This window comes from Phyllobates terribilis, unplaced genomic scaffold (genome assembly GCF_046119375.1).
Source record: "Phyllobates terribilis strain yellow unplaced genomic scaffold, ASM4611937v1 Scaffold_3__8_contigs__length_932513732, whole genome shotgun sequence".
NCBI classification, from domain to species: Eukaryota; Metazoa; Chordata; class Amphibia; order Anura; family Dendrobatidae; genus Phyllobates; species Phyllobates terribilis.
The window spans coordinates 688,917,323-688,942,557 of NW_027362763.1; the positions used below are offsets into that span (position 1 = coordinate 688,917,323).

Below are 25,235 nucleotides of genomic sequence, written 5' to 3' on the forward strand. Positions count from 1 at the left end.
GGGTTATGAGGCGCAAAATACTTGCCTTAACCTGGGCGTTGGCAACCCATGCTTGCTGCGCCACTCTTGTACCATATAAAGTTACCACTTTGAAATATATGTAATTCAATGTTTATTATTATTAATTTTATTTTAAAAAGAAATGCAAAAAATAATACACAAAAAGAAGGCTTCAACCTAATTGTACACATGTATAGATTTGAATGGCTATTATGCAATAAAAAGTTTTGTAAAAGGAATTCTGATAACTTTACTTCATTTTGGGGACTTTTTATGTTAATGTTGCTTAACTTTGTTTAACTATTTTTTTCCCAAATTGGAGACAAACCATCATATTAGGAGTTTGTCAAAAAAATCTGTTAACCATATCGATCCTTGTGGACCTGATGGAGAGATACAGCGTTCACCAAAAGGTAAATGATCTATTACCTTGTCTCAGTTTTCAAGAGAGCTCTTAAGCTGGCCCAAAAGCTCGACCACCAGAATGTTAGCTCTTGAGATTCCTTATACTCTCCAGTCTCAATGGGCAGATGGGGGAAATAAGAAGATTGGGTGTTTGAATTTTAACTACTTGACCCTTTTCTCCACCAAAATCATCTTTTAGTGAAGAATCGGGAGATCCGTTACAAATATATTGAGAGCCAGGAGTCTGTGTCAGACTTTAGTCTGTGTCCATCACCTTAAGTGTCCATTGCTTAAGTGTGAGAAATATGAATTAATTCTGAATAATATGATGCATGCAGACTGTACCTTACCGGCCATCACCGCACTCTAATCAGCATCTCTGTTTATCCATTCCTCTTACAGGTACGTGACCCAACTTTGCCATCCTGATTTCCATGCAGCCTTCCCTATATCTCTCTGCTCCTACTATATACTAATGGTACGTGACCCAACTTTGCCATCTTGATTTCCATGCAGCCTTCCCTATATCTCTCTGCTCCTACTATATACTAATGGTACGTGACCCAACTTTGCCATCCTGATTTCCATGCAGCCTTCCCTATATCTCTCTGCTCCTACTATATACTAATGGTACGTGACCCAACTTTGCCATCCTGATTTCTATGCAGCCTTCCCTATATCTCTCTTCTTCTACTATATACTAATGGTACGTGACCCAACTTTGACATCCTGATTTCCATGCAGCCTTCCCTATATCTCTCTGCTCCTACTATATACTAATGGTACGTGACCCAACTTGGCCATCCTGATTTCCATGCAGCCTTCCCTATATCTCTCTGCTCCTACTATATACTAATGGTACGTGACCCAAGTTACACCCCCCACCCCCCACTTTCATTTATGACCTTGTTTACTGAACCTTTGAGTATCCTGCATCTGGTTCAGCCTTAATCAGCTGATCAAGATGAGCACAGACCACTCCCATCTGTTTCACAGCTGAATGCATTCAGTTACAAATATATTGAGAGCCAGGAGTCTGTGTCAGACTTTAGTCTGTGTGCATCACCTTAAGTGTCCATTGCTTAAGTGTGAGAAATATGAATTAATTCTGAATAGAACCTGAAGTGAACTGAAGGTAATTGGATACTAAGTCACAGTAAACAATGTTTGTCTTTGTTTTCACTCTCACCCCCTTAATCCTTCACCTTTTCCAACCACCCCTAATCCATACACCTAGTAAGGAACTCTTCATCTCTCCCTCCATTCTCCCCACCCATCTCACCTCCTCCTCAGAGCTATTCCTCAACATACAATCCTTTGCCTCCAAACACAGACAGCCACCTCATGCCCTCTCCTGCTCCCACCTACTAACGCTTTCTCTGCTCCTCCTTACTGCCGACGACATCTCTCCAAATTCTGGCCCTCCTCACCACATCCCCACAGTCACTTCCACCCCCTACCCACGATCTATCCCAAACTCTCGTAACCCTTCTAACCTTATACCCATCCGCCCAGCCCCCGCTTCCCCAACCCCCCTAACAGGAGCACTATGGAACGCTCGCTCCGTCTGCAACAAACTTTCCTACATTCACGACCTCTTCATCACCAACAAGCTTTCCTTCCTTGGCATCACTGAAACCTGGCTCACCCCCTCTGACACGGCCTCTCCTGCTGCACTTTCGTATGGCGGATTCCACCTCTCCCATACCCCCCGCCCCACCGGCAAGCACGGTGGAGGAATAGGTTTCCTCCTCTCAGAAAACTGATCCTTCACCCATATCCCACTGCCGCCCTCAATTACTCTCCCCTCTTTTGAAGTGCACTGTGTGCACATCTACTCCTCCTCCAACCTCCAACTGGCTGTCATCTACCGCCCCCCAGGATCAACCACCACTTTCTTTGACCACTTCACCACTTGGCTACTTCATTTCCTCTCCGTTGACATCCCCACTATCCTCATGGGTGGCTTCAACATCCCCATTGACACTTCCCTCTCAGCTGCCTCTAAGCTTCTATCCCTCACTTCCTCCTTTGGTCTTACCCAGTGGTCTTCCACACCCACCCACAAAGACGGCCACACGCTGGACCTCATCTTCACCCGCCTCTGTTCCGTATCTAACCTCTCTAACTCACCTCTCCCTCTCTCTGACCACAGCCTACTTACATTCACTTCTCTCTCCTCCCTGGGGCAACAATCCCCACTCCACAAACTTGCATACCCTCGCAGAAATCTCAAACACCTTGACCTACACTCACTCTCTGAATCCTTTCTCCCTCTTACAGACAATAGTTCCTTACATGATGCAGATGTTGCTGCCACTTTATACAACACCACAACAGCTGCAGCTCTCGATTCGGTCGCCCCCTGACACATACCAAAGCTCGCACAATCAACAGACAACCCTGGCACACCAGCCTAACTAAAGAACTGCGACGGGCCTCCAGGGTTGCTGAGCGTAGATGGAAAAGGTCCCACTCCAATGAGCACTTCATCGCATTCAAACAGACCCTCACTACCTTCAAGTCCACACTCACTGCAGCAAAACAAACATACTTCTCATCTCTCATTTCCTCCGTCTCACAACCCCAAACAACTATTCAACACCTTCAATTCTCTCCTCCGTCCCCCAGTGCCTCCTTCCTCTCCTCTTATTTCAGCCAAAGACTTTGCCTCATTCTTCAAACAGAAGATTGACACCATCAGACAAAGCTTTTGCCTAAAGTCCCCACAGCCCCTCCTCACACCTACTCAACCCTCTTCCTCCAAAACCACCTTCTCCACCATTTCTGAAGATCAACTTTCCTCTTTACTCTCCAAATCACACCTCACCACCTGCAAACTTGACCCAATCCTGTCCCACCTCATCCCAAACCTTACCACTATCTTCATCCCAGCCCTAGCCCACCTCTTCAACCTGTCACTAACAACTGGTGTCTTCCCCTCATGCTTCAAACATGCCTCAATCAGACCCATCCTCAAAAAGCCCTCCCTTGACCCATCCTCTCTGACTAGCTATCGCCCCATATCACTTCTCCCCTATGCCTCCAAACTACTGGAACAACATGTCCATTCTGAGCTGTCCTCCCACCTCTCCTCCTGCTCCCTCTTCGACCGCCTACAATCTGGTTTCCGACTGCACCATTCTACTGAAACTGCACTGACCAAAGTTACCAACGACCTACTAACCGCCAAATCTAAGCGACACTATTCTGTCCTCCTCCTCCTAGACCTGTCATCTGCCTTCGACACAGTGGACCATTCCCTCTTACTAGAGACTCTCTCATCTCTCAGCATCACAGACTTGGCCCTATCCTGGATCTCCTCATACCTTACAGACCGGATATTCAGTGTCTCCCACTCACATACCACCTCCTCATCTCGCCCCCTATCTGTCGGTGTCCCCCAAGGTTCAGTTCTAGGACCCCTGCTCTTCTCCATCTACACCTTAGGCCTGGGACAGCTCATAGAGTCACATAGCTTTCATTATCACCTCTATGCTGACGACACACAGATCTACCTCTCTGGACTTGATATCACCTCCTTACTAACCAAAATCCCACAATGTCTGTCTGCTATTTCATCCTTCTTCTCTGCTAGATTTCTAAAACTTAACATGGACAAAACAGAATTCATCATCCTTCCGCCGTCTCATTCAACCCCCCCAACTGACCTATCCATCATAGTCAATGGCTGCCCACTCTCCCCAGTCCATCAAGCTCGTTGCCTTGGGGTAACCCTGGACTCTGAACTCTCCCTCAAACCACACATCCAAGCCCTTTCCACTTCCTGCCGACTCCAACTCAAAAATATCTCCCGGATCCGCACATTCCTCAACCATGAATCTGCAAAAACACTAGTGCACGCCCTCATCATCTCCCGCCTTGACTACTGCAACCTCCTGCTCTGTGGCCTCCCTTCCAACACTCTTGCACCCCTCCAATCGATCCTAAACTCTGCTGCCCGACTAATCCACCTGTCCCCCCGCTATTCCCCGGCCTCTCCTCTCTGTCAATCTCTTCACTGGCTCCCCATTGCCCAGAGACTCCAGTTCAAAACCCTAACCACGACATACAAAGCCATTCACAACCTGTCTCCTCCATATATCTCTGACCTAGTCTCCCGCTACATACCCGCATGCAACCTCCGATCCTCACAAGATCTTCTTCTCTACTCCCCTCTAATCTCCTCCTCCCACAATCGCATACAAGATTTCTCCCGTGCTTCCCCTCTTCTCTGGAACTCTCTACCCCAACACATCAGACTCTCGTCGACCGTGGAAACCTTCAAAAAGAGCCTGAAGACCCACCTCTTCCGACAAGCCTACAACCTGCAGTAACCACCGCTGCACGACCAGCTCTACCCTCACCTACTGTATCCTCACCCATCCCTTGTAGATTGTGAGCCCTCACGGGCAGGGTCCTCGCTCCTCCTGTACCAGTCGCTGTCACATTGTGTTCAAGATTATTGTAATTGTTCTTGTATGTATACCCCTTTTTCACATGTAAAGTGCCATGGAATAAATGGCGCTATAATAATAAATAATAATAATAACTATACAACTATTATCTAATATGTATAGGGGTCTTACAATTATCTCGTTACCTGTGTGATCTTCTCATGACCAGAACCCTCTTTTACCCCCGGGAGGCAAACAAAGAAGATGTATTGAACTACAGAACATATCTTGAAAACTATGAGTTAGTGATACAGTAAATATATTGAAAAATTGTATGGAACTTTTCATTAAATGAAAAAAAAACTTTAATTTTCTGAAACCAGAAATAGCCCTCGAAGTATCACTTGCTAATCAATAACGAATTAAAATATAAGGGCTCGTTCAGACAAGCGCATTACACGTATGTGTGCCGACAATGTTATTCAATACTGCTTTTCAGATGACAGTTTTTTCACATCAACCTGGTATCTGAAAAAAATTGCAGCATGCACTAGTCTCTTCAAATTTTGGATGAGATTCACCCATTCATGTCTATATGGGCAGCACGCTGGCTCAGTGGTTAGCACTGTACTGTGGCTCAATGGTTAGCACTATTGGTTTGGGGTCCTGGGTTTAAATCCCACCAAGGACAACATCTGCAAGCAGTTGATATGTTCTACCCGTGTTTGCGTGGGTTTCCTCCGGGTTCTCCGGTTTCCTCCCACACTCCAAAGACATACTGATAGAGAATATAGATTGTGAGCCGTAATGGGGACAGTGATGATAATGTCTGTAAAGTTTTGCAGCATATTATAGTGCTATATAAGCAATACATAATAAATAATAATAATGAATGTGTGCGCTAAAAAAACAAATCCCATAGAGATCATCTGTACTGCTTTTTTTTTCATCACTTTTTTACAGATACATTGCAGTTAATAACATAGTTAGCTGTATTTAGTATTCTAAATGTTTATAACTGTTGATATATAAAAATAGGTGTCAGACGAACGAATACGGTTGTTTTATGGATGAAAACCGTCCATTTTCTGAAAATTGGACTATTTTTCTTATGTCCATCTGGACCCGATCTTAAGCTGGTCACACACAAGAAGACGTTTTTGTACAGATTCCCCAAAAATATTTTTGAAAAAAAATGCGTAGTAATTACATAAGTGAAAAGGTATACAGTGCCTTGTGAAAGTATTTGGCCACCTTGAACTTTTCTACCTTTTGCCACATTTCTGGCTTCAAACATAAAGATATAAAATTCTAATTTTTGGGGGAAGAATCAACAACAAGTGGGACACAATCGTGAAGTCGAACGAAATTTATTGAATATTTTAAACTTTTTAAAAAAATTAAAAACTGAAAAGTGGGGCGTGCAATATTATTCGGCCCCCTTGAGTTAATACTTTGTAGCGCCACCTTTTGCTGAGATTACAGCTGCAAGTCGCCTCCCCAGCAATGTTTGCTGCCCATCTCCCCAGCAATGTTTGCTGCCCACCTCCCCAGCAATGTTTGCTGCCCACCTCCCCAGCAATGTTTGCTGCCCACCTCCCCAGCAATGTTTGCTGCCCACCTCCCCAGCAATGTTTGCTGCCCACCTCCCAGCAATGTTTTGGACTGGGTCCACACTCTACTCACCTAATGCCAAGAACTGAGGGCCCAATTCCGACTCCGATCTAGCAGCACAAACCCCGCTGTGGACATATCAGTACTCGTAGCTCCACATACCAGCTCACGTCTTGCTTCATCTTGGAATGAGCGAGTTTCAGTCTCTTCCTCAGCCCACCTCCTTCCTCCTCCCTCTCAGCGTGAGCTCTGAGCACTAGTGACCTGCAGGATGTTAGTAAACTCTACACTTATGACACACACGTGAGAAGGCTTCATTGTCGGACTCGTTTGTCATTTCGAGTCCAAATTGAACTCTCCTGGAAGTAGGCTGGGAAGGAATGGCGTAGTACGGCACCATCTCCCTGGGGTTAGATGAAATTACGTGCTGTACAAGGGCTAAGCCTGAAACTGCATATATTAACTCTTCTGCAGGAAAAGGGAAAAACAACAAGAAACAAAGAAGGGCTGGACGCTTTCTCAAAGACGCGAAGATTAACTGTTCAAAAAGTTTTAACCTACTAAAGACTGGCCTATTTTAAAAACTATGGACATATTTGAGATGCAAACAATGATCTAGTGGTTAATAAAATTGCAATAAATTTAATTCTGCAATCATCATTCCTTCATTCATTTTCAGACCTCCCACATATGCAGTGGGCAACCTGATCCAAAGTTTCAGATTTTTCTCTTGTAGGAGCGTTTCTCTCTGTGATGTGAGGATTGTGTTTATCCAGTGAGCTACTGCCTTCACTAGCTAATACTGTACTTTCCTCTCCATTTGATTTCCTCCTTCTCTGTAGCCTGTTTTCTCTGCTCATGAGTACTTGATCCCCTCTCCGCTGCAGAACTGTCTGCTGCTATTGTGGCGCCCCTGAGGGTTCAGTCGCCACAGAGGTACTGCACCTCACCCAGAAGTGTGGAGTCTCCTTCTCTCAGGTAAGGAGGGAGTGCTGCCCGGGACCCCAACACCCACATTCAACACTACACTGCTCCATGCCTTCTGGAAGGGCAAGATGCATTGCGTCTCTACTGAGCCCTGTCCCTGGATGGAGTGGGGGGGAACCAAAGAGAGGGGGAACAAGTAGTAGGTGTGGGTAGGGGAGCACTATTATAGCAGGTATATAAAGGGAAGCCATCTTAGGGTGGCAAGTCAGTGAGGGCAGTCAGTCAGTGAGTAGTAAGGAGAAGAGGGGAGCAGAGTCTCTTCTGGAGCTCTGCTCCACAGGTGGGGCCTAGTAATAGAGGCCCACGAGGGGAGCAGAGGAAAAAGGCTCCGGTAACAAAAGGGATCCCAGGGGGTACGGTGAGTGCAGGACGGCACCCGTACGCCTGAATCTGCCAGGGGTCAGAGGGATCAGGCCGCAAGAAGGGAACCGGTCCCTGGACCAGCCGTGTTACTCCAGGTCTCGGCTGGAAAAAACAGAGGCTTCTGCACTTCCATGGCCTACTGACAACGGCCTGCTCCTAACACCCCAGAAAGGCCCTCTGCCCCGGGCACGGAAGACGCGAACCCATTCCGGACCCTCCTCCCAGGACATCTGTCCTCAGGCGCGCCCGCCCTAGACGTTCCTTCAGGTCCCGGAACCGTCACCTCCGGAGTGCTTCTAATCTACCAGCGACATCGGCACGCTCTTGGGCCCCTTACGGGAACCGCCTCCCCTGACACTCGAATGGGTGTGTAGACGCCGTCCCTGGGATTGGTCCGCGGAGGTGGAGGACAAGCGGCTCCCACTCCTACCAGCTCCCCTGCCCCCTGCCGTCTCCCAAGGTGAGGAGGATCAATTTGAGTGGGACAACCCTGGGGGAGACCTCATGGGGTTTCCCCAAGAAACGAAAGCAGAGGTGGCCCACAGGAGAGAACACTGCAGGAGGGAGCTGGAGCAGCTTGAGAGGGAGCGGCACATCCAACGGGTGCATTGGGAGAAGCTGGATGCCCGCAACATGGAGGAGAAGGCCCGAGCCCGCAAAGACAGGAGGGCCGCCTACGGTCCCCATGCCGAAGGGACCATTGTGAAGTTCAACCTGGAGGGAGGTTGGGGCTTCATCCGGGACCCACAGTCCGAGACAGATCTCTTTGTAAACTGGAGGGACGTGGAGTCCCACCTAAAAGAAGGTCACCCGGACCGGAATCTGTACCTGGGTGATTACATCAACTACACCAGACACAGAGGCGAAAGGGGCTGGTATGCCCTGAATGTCCACCGGATGGGGAAAGGGAGCAGCTCCTCACCCTACAGCGCTGAAGACCCGGCTGGGCCAGCCTACAGTGGACAAGAGCTTCCCCGGAGGGAGCACCACTACTGAGGACAGTAGCTGGAACTGTGGACTGTATAAAGTTGCCCGGAAGGGTATAGCAGGAATGCTGCAAGTTTAAAAAAAAAAAAAAAAAATTATGAGTGTTTTTCTATAATTACCTGGAAGGGTACAAGGAACTGACAGGCTGAGGACTGTGAGCAGCCAAGAACAGATCTTGTAAATAGTTGCACTTCCTAAAGTGCCCCTTATTGGTTTTATATCTGTACAACGAAGACCTCAGAATAAAAACACGTTTGGCGTGGCCGAAGACGTGGTCCAACGACCGGATCACCTATGCCCTGCAGCCACGCCCAGGGCCTATGTTGAGGGTTTTCGGACGGGTCCCTCATACTCAAGTTTGCTAGTTTGCAACTTACTAAAGAAAATGGACACCTGGTTGCAGATCGTGCTGTAACCTGTTAAGGAACAGTTTATATGACAAATGTTTTGTCTGGAAAATGTCTTATAAGTGAGAGAAAATGTTATTTAATAAGCCTTATAATATTTTGATATAGTAACCTGAAACGTTCGAGAAAAAGTGCCTCCCATAAAGGGAAGAAAAGATGTTATGTTTATGGTCTTCTAAATGAATGCATTCTAAAAATTTTGTATGTCTAAAATACCGTGTTTTTGCTCAGTTCCAGCCCGCGGACGTGCTGTGTTTTGCCAGGGGGGAGTGTGGCGCCCCTGAGGGTTGAGTCGCCACAGAGGAACTGCACCTCACCCAGAGGTGTGGAGTCTCCTCTCAGGTAAGGAGGGAGTGCTGCCCGGGACCCCAACACCCACATTCAACACTACACTGCTCCATGCCGGCTGGAAGGGCAAGATGCATTGTGTCTCTGCTGAGCCCTGTCCCTGGATGGAGTGGGGGGGAACCAAAGAGAGGGGGAACCAGTAGTGGGTGTGGGTGGAGGATGTAGGGTAGGGGAGCACCATTATGGGAGGTATATAAAGGGAAGCCATCTTAGGGTGGCAAGTCAGTGAGGACAGTCAGTCAGTGAGTAGTAAGGAGAGGAGGGGAGCAGAGTCTCTTCAGGAGCTCTGCTCCACAGGTGGGGCCTAGTAATAGAGGCCCAGGAGGGGAACAGAGGAGAAAGGCTCCGGTAACAAAAGGGATCCCAGGAGGTATGGTGAGTGCAGGACGGCACCCGTACGCCTGAATCTGCCAGTAGTCAGAGGGATCAGGCCGCAAGAAGGGAACCAATCCCTGGACCAGCCGTCTTACTCCAGGTCTCGGCTGGAAAAACCGGAGGCTACGGCACTTCCATGGTGCAGTTGCCACAGCGTCACCCTAGTCACCGTGAAAGGCATCAAATAGGTCCGGGAACTCCAGATTGCCCAGAAGGGACTTCAGAGCACCCGATCGGGACTGTGTGTGGGGGAGCACAGGGCAGGAGGGAGAAGACCCAGTGCGTGAAGTCGGTCAAGGAAAGGAACATAAAGAAAGGGGGTCCCGTTGAGTGCTTCTAATCTACCTGAAGGAGTGCTGAACCCCTGCCTGGCAAACGCAGCGCGGCCGCGGGAGTCTGACACCCGTACAGTGTACCTGAGAAACGTGAACAAGAACTGTGAGTAAAACTCGGATGACTGCACTGCACTGCCTCCGTCAGTTATTTCTGCTGCGCCATCTCTCCTGCACTGCAAGCCCCAGCATCACCACCATTTGCACCTGCACTGCCCCGGGGGGCCCGCTCCGCCTGTGGGGAGCAGAAACAGCCCAGCTGCCATCCCATCACCCCCCCCGGAGGTCTGCAGCAGCGCCGGTAACCATTACTGGAAACCACAGGTGGCGTCACGAGACAAACTGTACACTAAAACCCCTTTTGAAAGAGATACCGAGAGTACCGGCCCGGGAGCCGACTGCCGTGACCTCCTAAACAATGTAAAAGGCCCGGGTACCGAGTCCCCTATATTCCCCCTGGGTGACACACTATCTCTAAGGCTGGTTTCACATGTCCAACATTTATAGCCTGAGTATGGACTGCGATGACTTTACTGGTCACAGCTCTCCTGACTTAAAGAGGATATCCAGGACTTTGTAAAAAAAAATGTGCCATGTGTAAAATATTATCAGGCAGGTAGTTGCTACCTACCAGCCTGTTGTGCCGGGCGCCATTCTTTGCCGTCATAGACAGCTCCTGCCAATGTGGCGCCCTTGCGGGTCCAGTTGCCACAGAGGTACTGCATCTCACCCAGAGGTGTGGTACCCCACTCTCAGGTAAGGAGGGAATACTACCTGGGACCCACACACCCACATCCAATACACTTCACTTCAGTAGGGAAGGGTGAGTTTGCTCCTAAGGGAGAGTACAGTCCCTGGTCCCTAGCGGGAGGGTGGAACTAGTTAGAGGAGGTGGGTGGAGGAAGAAGATTAGTGGAGCTCAGACAAAAGGGTATATAAGGAAGCGTGGAAACATCTAGAAGGAGTTCTGCTCAGGGGAGCAAGAAGCCAGTCTCCTGCTCCAGTGCCTGGAGCAGGAGTGCAGAGTGAGTTGGGAGCTGGGAGCTCAGGAGGAGCTCTGCTCAGGAGAGCAAGGAAGGAGAGAGAGAGGAGTCGGGCCCAGTCAGAGAGGCCCAGGAGAAGGAAAGAGAGGAAAGAAGACGGGAGCAGTGAGGAGGGCTCCAGAGAGACAGAGGGGATCCCAGGGGCACGGCGAGTGCGGATGCCGAATTCATGCTGATGTGGAGGGATCAGGCCACAGTAGTGGACCGGCCCCAGCCTAGTGGAGTACTTTAGGTCTCAGCTAGCAAACCGGAGGCTGCAGCGTTTCAGGTGCTGTAGCCACACTCCACACTTAATCGCCGAAAAGGTGGCCATAGAGGACCAAGAGGACAGACCAGATGTCGCCCGACAAGGCACGTGGCCACTGGCGCGGGACACTGAGTGTGAGGCGCAGGGCAGGAGGGTGAGAGCCAGCGCAGAGAGACGACCTGGAGAGGTACACAGAACGGGGTCCCATCCAAGTGCTCCTGAGATACCTGAGCTTTTGCTGGATCACTACCCCGGAGGACACACGACGACGTGGGCGGTTATAATCCGGCCATTGTAACCTGGAGCAGCTCAACAACTGTGAGTAAAAGCCTGAAGACTGCATCCCACTGTGTCCTTGACTAATTGCTGCGTCACCTGCCCTGCACTACACTACACCAGTAACATCTACCTCATAAAATCATCATCTACACTGCCCTGGAGCTTAGCTCTGCCCGTGGACAGCTGAACCAACTCTGCTAAGTCACCATCGGCCTCAGTGGATCTGCACCGCAGCGACGGCTCCGTATAGCCACATACTACGGGTGGCGTCACGAACATTATCCCAAAAACTTTATTTCCCCTTTTTTTATGCTATTTGACCGCCCGGGGCCACCACACCTGCCCCCACAGTCGTCGTTTGTTTTTGATCCTTTCTGATGGACCTTAGACTCTACAAATAATGATTTCTAGGTAACAACAAGTGCCTGGAGGAGGAAGGTAAGGGAGGACTGCGTTTTGGAGTGGAGGTCTGCACATACATTTTGAAAAAAAAAAAGTTTTTTTTCTGATCTATATACATTAGTCGTCTCTAACTATATCCTTTAGGGGTCCCAACTTCATTCCGTTATAGTACAGTTGACTTTTTATGAACAGGAGGGGTCCCATATGCAACTTACGGTACATTATTCGGCTTACAGCTATTTACTGGTACCTAACCCCTTCCCAATTTTCATTTTGTTTTTCCTCCCCTTCTTCCCGAAGTCATATATTTTATTCTTCCATCGACATAGCCATGACAGCTTGTTTGTGGCCGTACGAGTCGTAGTTTTAAATTACACCATTCACATTACCATACGATGTACTGAAAAACAGTCAAATAATTCCAAATGCACTGAAAACGCAGACATCAGACTTTTTTTTTTTTTTAAAACAAGTTTTATTATTTTTTTCATGACTAGTACAATAAAAAAAACTCTGGAACGTTGGTATCGACATAATCGTACTGACCTGAAGAATCATGTTACCAGGTAATTTTTGCCCCATGATGAACAACATAAAAATAAAATCAAGAAAACAATGGAGGGAGGAATTGCATTTTTCTTTCACCATTTCAGAACTTTTTCCTAACTAATCTGTACAAATCCATTGAGAAACAAACTGAAATAATTTGGAGGGGGGAAATAAAAACATCAAGACTAAGATATTGTGGTTGCTTAAGTGTGAACACCCTCTTAAATTTGGGGATGTTGTTGTGTTCAGAATTAGCCAATAACATTTACCCTCATGTTACATAGTAGTCAGCCATCATCATTTACAGCGTTTCTGATTAACCCCATAGAAAGTTTTGCTGTTCTAGGGGGATTTTCTTGACATTTTCTTAGTTGAAATTTACAGCAACAGCCATGGTCTATAAACAGCTGATAACACATCACAACACAAAGGGATCTCATTGTTGAAATTTATCAGTCAGGAGAAGGATACAAAAATATCCCAAGGCATTAGATATACCATGGAACACTGTGAAGACGTCATCAAGAAGTGGCAGATATTTGGTACAACAGTGACATTAACTAGAGCTAGAACTGGACGTCCTTCAAAAATTGATAAAAGTACTTTTCTTACAAAAAAAACCATTCAAGCACTGCTATGTTTTGCCACAACCTACATAAAGTTTGACAAAAGCAAGTGGGGAATAAGTTATGGCCTGATGAGACCAAGGTTGAACTTTTTTGTCCATAATTTCAAAAGGTATGTTTGGCAGGAAGCCAACAACCCACATCTCCAAAAGAACACCATCCCCACGGTGAAACATGATGGAGGCAGCGTTGTGCTTTGGTGCTGTTTTATGGCAGCTGAAACAGGATCACAAGTCAAGGTGGAGGGAATAATGAACAGTTACAAAAAGAAGTCAATTTTGAATCATAACCTTCAGGTCTCTGCTAAAAAGCTGAAGATGAAGAGCAATTTCACGTTTCAGAATGAGAACCACCCTTAGCAACCTCCAAATCAACAAAAAAATGGCTTCTCCAGAAGAAGATCATAGTTTTGCAATGGCCCAGCCAGAGCCCAGACCTGAATCCAATTGAAAAATCTGTGTGGGACCTGAAGAGGTCGCTGTACACAGGAGATGCCCTCCGAATGTGAAAGACATGGAGGTATTACAAGGATGAGATGGCAAAGATTGCCAATTCTAGATGTGCCGCCTAGATAGACTCCGATCCAAAAAAACTGAATGTTGTGACAAATTCAAAGGGGATTTCAACAAAGTATTAAACTAAGGATGCGCATATTTATGCAATCACGTTATTTTAGTTCTTTATTTTTATTTTTCCACTTGAAAATATTTTAGTTTATTTTTCAATGAATTTGTACAGATTATGGGCGACATGAAAAGTAGAAAAAGTTCTGAAATGATTCTTTCTTGGTATGATTTCTTTACATTTTTTACAGGGGTGTGTAGACTTTTTAAATCCGCTGCACATGAAACTTTTTTTTTAAAATGTCTCACATTTTTTTTGCAGAATCTCATTCTGATAGTTGAATGGTATATAAAATTAAAGGAACACTTAAAGACACATTTAATAGATTTATAAAGGTCTGTGAGAAATTGTGATAACTGTGCAGGAAATATTGGCAACATTTCTTCCAGCAAAATTCACATTACAGATTTCCCACAAAGTGTTTTATATTTATTAAAATCATTTGGCAGGAGTAAAGGGGTGCGTAAGACAGGCAGGGGGTAATAGTGATTGTAAGCACAGTGGTCAAATGATTGCTTTGGTCGAATCGAAAAATTTACTGGTATTTAGGAGGGGGGGGGCAATTTTGTTGTTATGTGTAAATGTAAATTATATTATAGAAGATACTGTCAAAATAATGTCTAATTTATAACAAAATAATGCAAATTTTTACGTAAAAAACAAATCGATAATTTGCTGATGTTAGATTCCCTGGTATAAAGTGGAGCCGAACTTTTACATCTTCTATTATGAGCAGTTCACTCCTATAGATTTACCACAGGAATTACACAAACCCTATAAGTGACAGCCTTAGGGAAGACTGCCCTAATAATCATTGCAGGCCTTCAGGAAATAATAGATTACATAACTGGATTTCCTGCATACAATACAGGAAGCCAGCGGTTCCTCACTGGGTACATGGTGTTTTCTCTGAAAAGTGAATATTCTACACCCAAAAGAATGGAAGCCTCATACCACCACCTTATTTTTGGGTTGACCTTGTTTTTTTTTGTTTTTTTTTGGACTAGATGTAGGTATTCATTTAATTTGTCTTATTGCTTGACTACTTTAGTTTTGGAAAAGATAAAAATAGTTCATCAGCTTGCTACAAACCAAAACTATACAAGAGAATGTTCAAATAGAGGAAGTTGGAAATTAGGTTGATGCTTGGATGTCGAGAGGCCGGTGTTCCCACACCAGGAATAGGAGAAAAAAACGTGGAAATCCAGCACCAAAAAATCTTATATTAAAAGTCCATTTATTAGAATTGATTAAAATCTAAAAAAGGAGATGTAAACACGCAAGGACGTGTGAATTAAAAGAAGATTGGGGACACATCGCAGTTGAGGAAAATAGTCAGCTCGTAGTAAATAAGAAACTATGAACTGCAATAGAACATTACACTTTTGTAATGTTTTTTTTCACACTTTTGTTGCCTTTTTGGATTCTTGTAATTTTTCCTCAAAAATGCAGAATGCTCCAGGTATGGGGACTTTATTTTTCAGTCATTTTTCCATAGACTTATTCTATTATGTAAAGAAAAAACACCATTTAGAGAATTCTGAGATGACAGAGGGAGCAGAGGCGGACACAAAGAGTAAGTGTAACATGGCGTGGGGCGGTAGCCGTGGGTGAGGCACTCGTCATCAATGTTAGAGCACGTTACATGAAAGTTTGGGTCCTGGCTGGGTGTGTGAACTTACGCCCTTGCAGGCCGTATATAACCGATATTGTGGGCTTGCCATGACCAGATGTTTCACAGTGTAATGAGAGAGACCACCATTCAAAAATAAACTCTTTACTGAACGGTAACTTGGTAAGAGTTATATTCAAGGGAGAGCGGGTACAAAGTCTTATGGACGTTTACTTTACAGTATGAAGCATTTACCACACAGTATCCTTCCTCTGTAGTCTTCTCCAGGCCTTTTGAGGCACACTGTTTCTAACTAACTTCACCACAACCTAGCTTTAACGCTATAGTTCCAATTCACAAGTCTCCTTTACTTTCTCAGTGGTTCAGCGTCCTATTTCTTCCACTTCTGGCTCCGTGGATCTACCGCTTGGGACCCTTCACTAGTCCCAGTCTCTCAGTCCGCTGAGGCCCGTTACCTTCTGCATTACAAGCTCAGGGTCTCGTGACTAGGTGTCCTCTCCTAAAACCCGTCTCTGGAAGGTCACTCTGCCACCTTTCCTTAGGATCACGCTATCCCTCCTTCTTCAGTCTCCTCTCACTCAGGGTCCCCCTCTGATGCTGCTCTGCTCACTTCACACTCCAGACCCTATCTAAGTTCCCAGCATCAAATAGTCACTTTCTTTAACACTAACCCCTCCTAATGTGTGCTAGTCCCAACTGTTAACTCCTAACTTGCCCTATTGTCAACTACATACATCCCTATACATTACACTACCTATCTTATAACACTATTAATTACCACACACTATACAGAAACACATTATACTAACAATACTTATCACACTGTATATAATACAATTCACATGACATGATACAGTATATACAAAAAGACGCATGACATACATAATGCGATTAGTGTCTTCAGGGGTAGGAACGGGACAGCCATTGTCCACCACCCTTGCATAAAAACAGTACATGAGCCCTTTGCAGACCGATAGGTCGCCATAATGTGCCGTTTATTTGTCTGCAACAGAAGCTGGTAGCCCACGTAACTCTCGGCCCTGGTGTGGCTGCACAGGTTGTACCAATGTTATGTCTGCCCTTGAGGAAGGTCTCTGGCTCTGGAGGCTGTGCCCTGTCCTTTAATACATAGGAAACTGATCTTTTTTAATAGGCATTGTGTATTGCTTAATTTCTCCTGCAGACTTTCTGGATTATTAGATGCTGGTAAATGTTCTGGTTCTCCGAACTGGGTGGATAATATGAAGGTAAAATGACAATACAGTAAAAAATGAAGTGATCTTATTAGATTGTGTAACAATAAAATAACACAGTAAAAACTTCTCTTACTAATCGTATTACAATGATTCATCTCATGCCAAGTATTTGAGTCCCTTACATATGTGCCTTAATTTGGGAGGCACATATGTCACTGTACGTATTGTACTACTAAATAGCGCTGGTGGAGACAGGTGAGATAGGGACAGCTAGACAATATTTTTTAAATGAGGTGTTTTTCTTTGCATCATAAAAGTAAAACAAAATTCTTCCATTAAACTTGATATGCAAGTTGTCTCTTCAGAGAGGAAACGGACTAGACCTCTAGCGTCACCTATTGGAAGCAGCGATCCTAAGTCAATATCGACTCTTCCAATAGGGGGCACTAGAGTTTTAGTCCTTCTCTTCTCTGAAGAGACAATTTGCATATTTAATTTCCCAAAGGAGCATGCATGGCGTATAAGTCTCCTCACTCTGACATGCCAGGCTTGGCTTGTCGCTCACCAGTAAACTTGGAAACTTTTTTTAATATGTGATAGGTGCTGAAATGCCCAGCAGGTCGGTGGGGGTCTTGCTCCTGATTGCTGAAAAGACTTGTCAGAAGCGTGCTGCTTTGAGCAGATCTGTAGTACGAGGGGTATTTAAAGGGATGTTCTCAAGTTTGAAAGTTATATTCTGTCCATCTATATCCTCTATATCTTCCAGATTGCTGGTGGTCTGACTGCTGAGACCCCCACAGATCCTGAGAACCAGGGCTCAGAGCCCTGGCTGACTAGATTGGAGATCAATCATGCGCACAGGCGCTCCATTCATTCATAATGGGACCGCTGATGTTGGGCACCCCCATTAAAATGAATGGAACAGCAGTGCGCTTGATCCATCTCCGATCCATTCAGCCAAGGCTTTAAGCCCCGGTTCTCAGGATTGGTGGGGGCCAAAGTGGTTGGAACCACATCAAAACTCCATGCGATTTAAGTTCTGCCACGTTTTTCTTACAGTTTTTTTCCTTCATTCCCTTTTGATTTAATATAAAGTTTGATGCAAATTCCCCAGGGAATCCAATTCTTTTTTTTTTCAGTTTAAACCGCATTGCTTTTTTTTTTAATTAAACCAATGAGTGAAAAATCCAAGCATAAAAATGTCTATGAGGCTTTTTTTTTTTGCTTCAATTGACTTAGTGGTCAAATGTTCACTTTTTTTTTCTAGCAGAAGCAAGAATTGTTGCTTCTTTATCCATGTTGAAAAAGACCTGTGAAAAAAATACAGCACTATGTGCTTATGGGCTTGTTTTCCCACTGAAATCAATAGGAAGTTTAATCAAAGAGTATTTGAAGAGCTTTTTCATTCAGATTTTGGAGCAGAATCCGCTCCAAAATCCACGTAAAAAACTGTATAGACATAAATAAACATATGTTCAAACAGAGTTTTTATATGAGGATTTTCAAGTGGCTTCTGTGTAAGGAGATAGACAAGTGAGAAAACGCACACGGTTAAAGGGGTTTTCCCACGAACAAAAGTTCATTTTATTCCACTAGATCTTGGAATAAAAATAAGATCCACAATTGGATGTGATTAAAAAAAATCTCCCTGTACTGAGATAATCCCGTGTGATCCCATGCTGTGCTATCTGTATACTCTTTTGCTTCCTCCCCTGCCCAGAAGATGTGGTATGATCAGACCATGTTCCTGTATGGTCAGACACAGACATTACATCATGTGCACAGTTATAAGATTATCTTGGCACAGGAACATTTAATCACATCCAATTGTGGAAGTTATTATTATTCCAAGATCTAGTGAATAAAACAAACTTTTGTTCATAGGAAAACTCATTAAATGCCTAACAGGAGCAGGTGATAAATGCAGAATTGGTGACTCGTTTCTATTATACCTTTTCTCTGATTGTTCCTCACCTGGTTTTGGCTCCCACTCCTGAGAAAAAATACTGACCGAATACTGATCAAATACTGATAGCGGGGCCGTGGTCTAAAGAGCATTGTGTCAGCACCCCGTTCCTCTGAATTACTCAATTCTCCTTGCAACATAACTAGTTTCATTTTCAATGGTTGCGCTATTCCATTATACAGTGCCAAAGGCACCCTTTGATTGTATTAAACGAAAAAAATAGTTGTTGATTTAAGTACCTCTGTCTCCTCATTGTCTGAGCTGTTGCATCTGTGTACCTGTTAACAACTGCTCCAAAATCCACATAATAAAACTGCTTAAATTAGTTATGGGAGAACAGGCCTATAGTGTGCATGGTGTTGTTTTTTCCTTTAATTTTTTTCAGCCTGGAAAAAAAGTAAAATGTAAATTCTTGAGGTTTTTTTCTGTCTGGAAAAAAAGCTCCACATTAGTCCACAAAAAAAGCTCCACACAAAAAAGGTGCTAAAAACTTTTTTTTATATGGATTCTTTTAGCACAAATTTACAACCAGGAATTCACATGTTACAAAACTGTGTGAACGTTTCTTAATTATTATTTCCAGGTGATATAAATCTACCTTGGTCACATGACAGTTACACAGTTTCACCATGTATTGCAAGAGCTCTGATAGCTGTTTGTTATTTCTAAGGATGCCATAGGATTAATACATGCAATGATCTTGACGCGCCCCCAGGGCCGTGGGGTACTCGGCAGCCAGGCCTCTGGATGCCGGTTGGGGGATATCACGGTGGCTGGCTCGGTCCGTGACCCAGGGCGGTCAGTGCAAAAGGGGAATTATTTTTAGAAAGTTCGTGACACCACCTGTGGTACCTGGTGAGGATCACTAGCGCTGCAACAGTCCTCTGAGGCAGATGTTAGGGCACCTTGTGATGGGACGGCTCCCCACAGGTGGAGCAGGCCTCAGGGCAGTGGTGTAGTAGAGAGTGGGTTGCGCTGGGCGTTGTAGTGCAGGGGGAACAATGGCACCAATGAAAGAGTGCAGTCATCCAAGATTTTACTCACAGTTCGTAAGACAGCCCACAGGTGCACTGTATAGGTAAAGGCCTCCCGCATCGCGCTGCATTCACCGGGCAGAGGTTCAATCCTTCCTCAGGCAGCTTGGGAATACCTGGCAGAGCCCCTCTTTCTTATGTTCCTATTTTGACCGTCTTCACACTGGGTCCTTCTCCCTCCTGCCCTGCGCTGCCCACTCTGAATCCTGTTCGGGTACTCTGAAGTCCCTCCTGTCCGTCGGAGTTACACAGACTTGCTTGGCCCTCAGGGGACTAGAATGCTTCTACGATCCCTCTGTCATCTGACAGATGCTGGGCGTACGGGTGCCGTTCTGCACGTGCCGTACCCCCTAGGATCCTTTCTTAGAATGGAGCCTACTCCCTGCTCCCCTCCTGGGCCTCCTGACTTGGCTCTACTTGTGGAGCAGATCTCCTAATGAGACTCTGCTCGCGGACTGTTCTTCTGAACTGTCCCGAGCTGTTCTTCTGAACTGCTCTCCCTAACTGAACAACCACCACCCTAAGATGGCTTCCCTATTTTATACTCCTACCAAAGTTCTCCCTCTAACTACTTCCTCCACCCACACCCACTACTGGTTCCCCCTACCTTTGGGTTCCCCCCACTCCAGCCAGGGTCAGGGCTCAGCAGCTGCGCTCTGCATGTTGCCCTTCCAGCCGGCCTTGAGTAGTGTAGTGTTGGATACAGGTATTTGGGGTTCCGGGCAGCACTCCCTCCTTACCTGAAAGAAAGGAGACACCTGTCACGGGTGTGTCGCCACGAAGATCGTCACGATTACACAGCCTGACTTCTCGCAGCTGAGTTTTTGGTGTTTTGTGTTTTTCGGCAGTGAGGGAGTTAACTCTCTCTCTGTGCTAGACGAGGTCCAGCCTCGCCCAGCTGCAATCAATGCTGCAGTAGTGGGACTCCTTAAAATGCCTGCCGGTCTGTTAGGGAAGTGTCGGTGAAAGCATTTCATACAGACAAACAGAGCGGATCGTGGTATTTTGGAGTTCTGAGCTAAGTGTATTTGGTGTGGTTTTTCCCTTCCTTGCTTTATCATTTATCTCCTTTCCCGTTGGTGTTCCCTCTGTAGTTGTGGTGTAGTTTTTGTATGCAAGGTGGTTTTTGGTTTGACCCTTGTACTGTCCCGTTCGTCTAAGTACTGTGTGTTGGCATATTATTTCCTGTCCCCTATTGTTGTGATCGGGGTCCTTCTCAGGACTAGATTACTGAGGTGCAGGGATCCTCAGTAGGTAGGGGTTACGCTGGCGGCCTGGACCTCTGTACCTTTAACAGTACCTCCAGGTAGAGGGATTAGTCAGCTTAGGGTCAGCTTAGGCCCCTGACCTCCTGTACGCAGTGTCAGTGTGACAACACCACACCCCTGGGTGAGGTGCAGTACCTCTGTGGCGACTGAACCCTCAGGGGCGCCACAATCTCACGTGCCTAGACAATGGCAGCACGATACTGCGTACAGTGTTACACTGTGGTAGCACGTTACAGTTGAAACCAGAAGTTTACATACACTATATAAAAAGACACATATGCATGTTTTTCTCAATATATGACATAAAATCAGAATAAACCTTTCCCGTTTTAGGTCAATTAGGATTACCATCATTTTTAATATTTGCCAAATGCCAGAATAATGAGAGAGAGAGAATGTTTTAAGCCATTTTTATTACTTACTGCAAAGTCAAAAGTTTACATACACTAAAATAACTATGTCTTTAAACAATTCTGGACAGCTCATATGATGATGTCATGTGTTTGGAAGCTTCTGATAGGTTTTTTGGCAACATCTGAGTTAATTAGAGACACACCTGTGGATGTATTTTAATGCACACCTTAAACACACTGCTTTGTGTAGAATCACGATAAAGTCTAAAGAACTCAGCCAAGATATCAGGAAGAGAATTGTGGACTTGCACAAGTCTGGCTTATTCTTAGGTACATATTCAAGATACCCGAAGGTGCCTCGTTCATCTGTACAAACAATTATATGCAAGTACAAACAAGATGGGAATGTCCAGCCATCATACCGCTCAGGAAGGAGATGGGTTCTGTGTCCCAGAGATGAACGTGCTTTGGTCCAACATGTGCATATCAACCCCAGGACAAAAGCAAAAGACCTTTTGAAGATGATGGTGGAAGCTAGTAAGATTGTGTCAATAACTACAGTGAAAAAAGTACTGTATCAACATGGGCTGAAAGGCCACTCTGCCAGGAAGAAACCATTACTCCAAAAGAAACATAAAAACCCCAGATAATTTTTTTCAAATGCACATAGGAACAAAGACCTTAATTTTTAGAGACATGTCCTGTGGTCTGATGAAACGAAACTTAAACTTTTTTGGACATAATGACCATCATTACGTTTGGAGGAAAAAGGAGAAGCTTGGAAGCCTAAAAACACCATCCCAACTGTGAAACACGGGGGTGGCAGTATCATGTTGTGGGGTTGTTTTGCTGCATAAGGGACTGGTGTACTTCACAAAATAGATGGCATCACGAGAAAAGAAGATTATGTGGCAATACTGAAGCAACATCTTAAGACATCAGCCAGGAAGTTAAAGCTTGGATGGCAATGGGTCTTCCAAATGGACAATGACCTGAAGCATACTGCCAAAATGGTAACAAAGTGGCTTAAGGATAACAAAGTCAATGTTTTGGAGTGGCCATCACTAAGCCCTGATCTCAATCCCACTGAAAATTTATGGGCAAAGCTTAAAAGTCAGGTGCGAGCAAGGCGACCTACAAACCTGGATAAGTTACACCAGTTTTGTCAGGAGGAATGGGCTCAAATACTGACCCACTATTGTGAGAAGCTTGTGGAAGGATATCCCAAACGTCTGACCCAAGTCATTCAGTTTAAGGGCAATGGTATCAAATACTAATGACATGTATGGAAACTTTTCACTTTGCAGTAAGTAATAAAAAGTAAAAATGCCTTAAACATTCTCTCTCTCATTATTCTGGCATTTGGCAAATATAAAAATTATGGTAATCCTTATTGACCTAAAACGGGAAAGGTTTATTCTGATTTCATGTCAGATATTGAGAAAAACATGGATAGGTGTATTTTTATATAGTGTATGTAAACTTCTGATTTCAACTGTATATGTGCACTAACACAGATAAGCCACATTACCGGTGTCATGTGTCAGCTTTAGGGTATATCTACTTGAGTCAGTTTACTTTTTGTCATTTTTATAATTACAGTAAAAGCATGTCATTATTGTAAAAACTGCAAGTGCAAAAAGTTCTAGAAATACACCGATAAGTATCAAAATGTGCACATAACTTCATCACAGTAATGATATGTTTATTCTAGAAATACACCGATAAGTATCAAAATGTGCACATAACTTCATCACAGTAATGATATGTTTATTTATATAGTAATTGACTCTTAGCAGCGCTTTTTTTTTTGGAAGGACCTGTACTACAGGTATTGTAAGACAGGCCTGTGCAAATCTTACTAGAGTCGAAGTGCCAACTGAAAGTAAAAAGTCAGTAATAGAGCAAAGATGATTTACGGCTGAGTTAACACAATACTTTGCAGATCTTGGCTCTGCTTTTTTTATTGTTGCTTTTGACAATATTCAGATTCTCTTCAAAAATGATCAAGGTAGAAACTTATCCATTCTGGTCTTTTGATAAAAGTCAGTAATCACTCAATGTGACTGCAGTCTTCTGATTTATTGACAGCGTGTGGTGCACATGCAGTCAGGATTCACCAGTATTGCTGCTAAAACTGGGCAGCTATGTGCCGACTAGACATGTGAGAAGAGCCAGGCAAATGTAGTGGGAATGTGACCAGAAGTATGCAAATTGCATACCACCCGCTCTCACTGGCAATACTGGAGAGTCCTGACAGTGTGCGCACAGCATGCTGTCAAGATTCAGAAGTCAGCAGTCAAATGGAGTGACTGCAGAATTTTATCAAAAAGACTGGACCACTCCCTTTAACACATTTTTATTTTGGCTGGGGGACACCATTATGTTTTTTTTGTGGTGTAGTTTTTTTGAGCTAAAGGGGTAGTGGATCCAGGAGGAAGGTGAAATATAAGTTCTGCCTTTATATTTCCCAATTCTTTTGAATCCACTTCAGGCTTTAAAAGGTTATCCCCAAACAATCATGTTATTCCCGATCCATAGGAGAGAAGGTAACTTGCTGATCGCCGGGGGTGTGACCTTTGGCATCCCCAGATATCAGGGCTCTGGAACCAGGGCCACCATCAGGGCATTACTGCCCTTACTGGCAGATGGGGCCCGGCGAGGAGGGGGCCCGGTCTGGGCCTCAGGAGCAGAATTCGACCGTTCGATCAGTAACTGAACTAAAATCTATTTTCTTCCTGCATGGCAACCAGGGACGCCGTCACCATCCAGCGCACCCCGTTAAGTGCCGGGGCCCTGGACAAACGGGATCTCAATCACTGTCAGGAACACTGGCATGCTATGAGGCCTGTGAGTCAGGAGAGCCCAGTAAAAGCGCTGGCACCAAGCTTCCCCCTCTAAAAACTCACCTCTGCCCGTTCCCTGCTGCTCTGGTCTACTCTCTTCAGTGTCTCCTGACTCTCTGTGAGGTCTCTGGGGAGAGGGCGTGATGACATCACTACAGCGCATCCTTTGAGCAGTGCAGAGAGCCAGAAGACACTGAAGAGACCGGAGCAGCGACCAGCGGGGAACAAGGAGAGGTGAGTATTTGATTTTTTTTAATGTATGAAGCATTATATGGGGCCCATTATACTGTATGGGGCCATTATATACTGTATGGAGCAATATATGGGGCCATTATACTGTATGGAGCATTATATGGAACCATTATACTGTATGGAGCTATATATGGGGCCATTATATACTATATGGAGCAATATATGGGGCCATTATATACTTCATGGAGCAATATATGAGGCCATTATACTGTATGGAGCACTATGTGGTGCCCATAATACTATATGGATCACTATGTGGTGCTCATAATTCTGTATGGAGGAGTATGTGGTGCCCATAATACTGTATGGAGGACTTTGTGATGCTAATGATACTGTATGGAGGACTATGTGGTGCCCGTAATACTGTATGGAGGACTATGTGGTGCCCATAATACTTTATGAAGGACTATGTGGTGCCCATAATAAAGTATGGAGAACTATATTGTCCAGTCTAAAATTAAAAGTCTGCAGTCACTCTGTGTGAATGCAGACTTTTGAATCGCCCCAGCGCGCACTCTGTGCACTGTGAGGATTCGCGGGTTTCTGAGCTATTGTAGTATTTACAATAAATATCGCTCGTAATGTAAGAAGTAAATGAAATGTTTCGCATTGTACTGTACCTATATTTTTTATCTGTGCATCATGAATCGTGATATGTGCTAAAGTGGCCCACTGACACTCTTTTGACAGGGGCCCACAAAA

At 45.0% G+C, this 25,235-nt stretch overlaps 1 protein-coding gene across 1 annotated transcript in view; it reads right to left on the minus strand.

The window, feature by feature from the left end:
• TLR5 (toll like receptor 5) overlaps window positions 1-6,932 on the minus strand; it is a 90,165-nt gene extending 83,233 nt beyond the window's left edge. The window contains exon 1 of the mRNA XM_073671891.1: window positions 6,489-6,932. The gene's annotated coding sequence lies outside the window, so the exon portion shown is untranslated. The remainder of the gene's footprint in view (window positions 1-6,488) is intronic.
• Window positions 6,933-25,235: the final 18,303 nt, after the last annotated feature.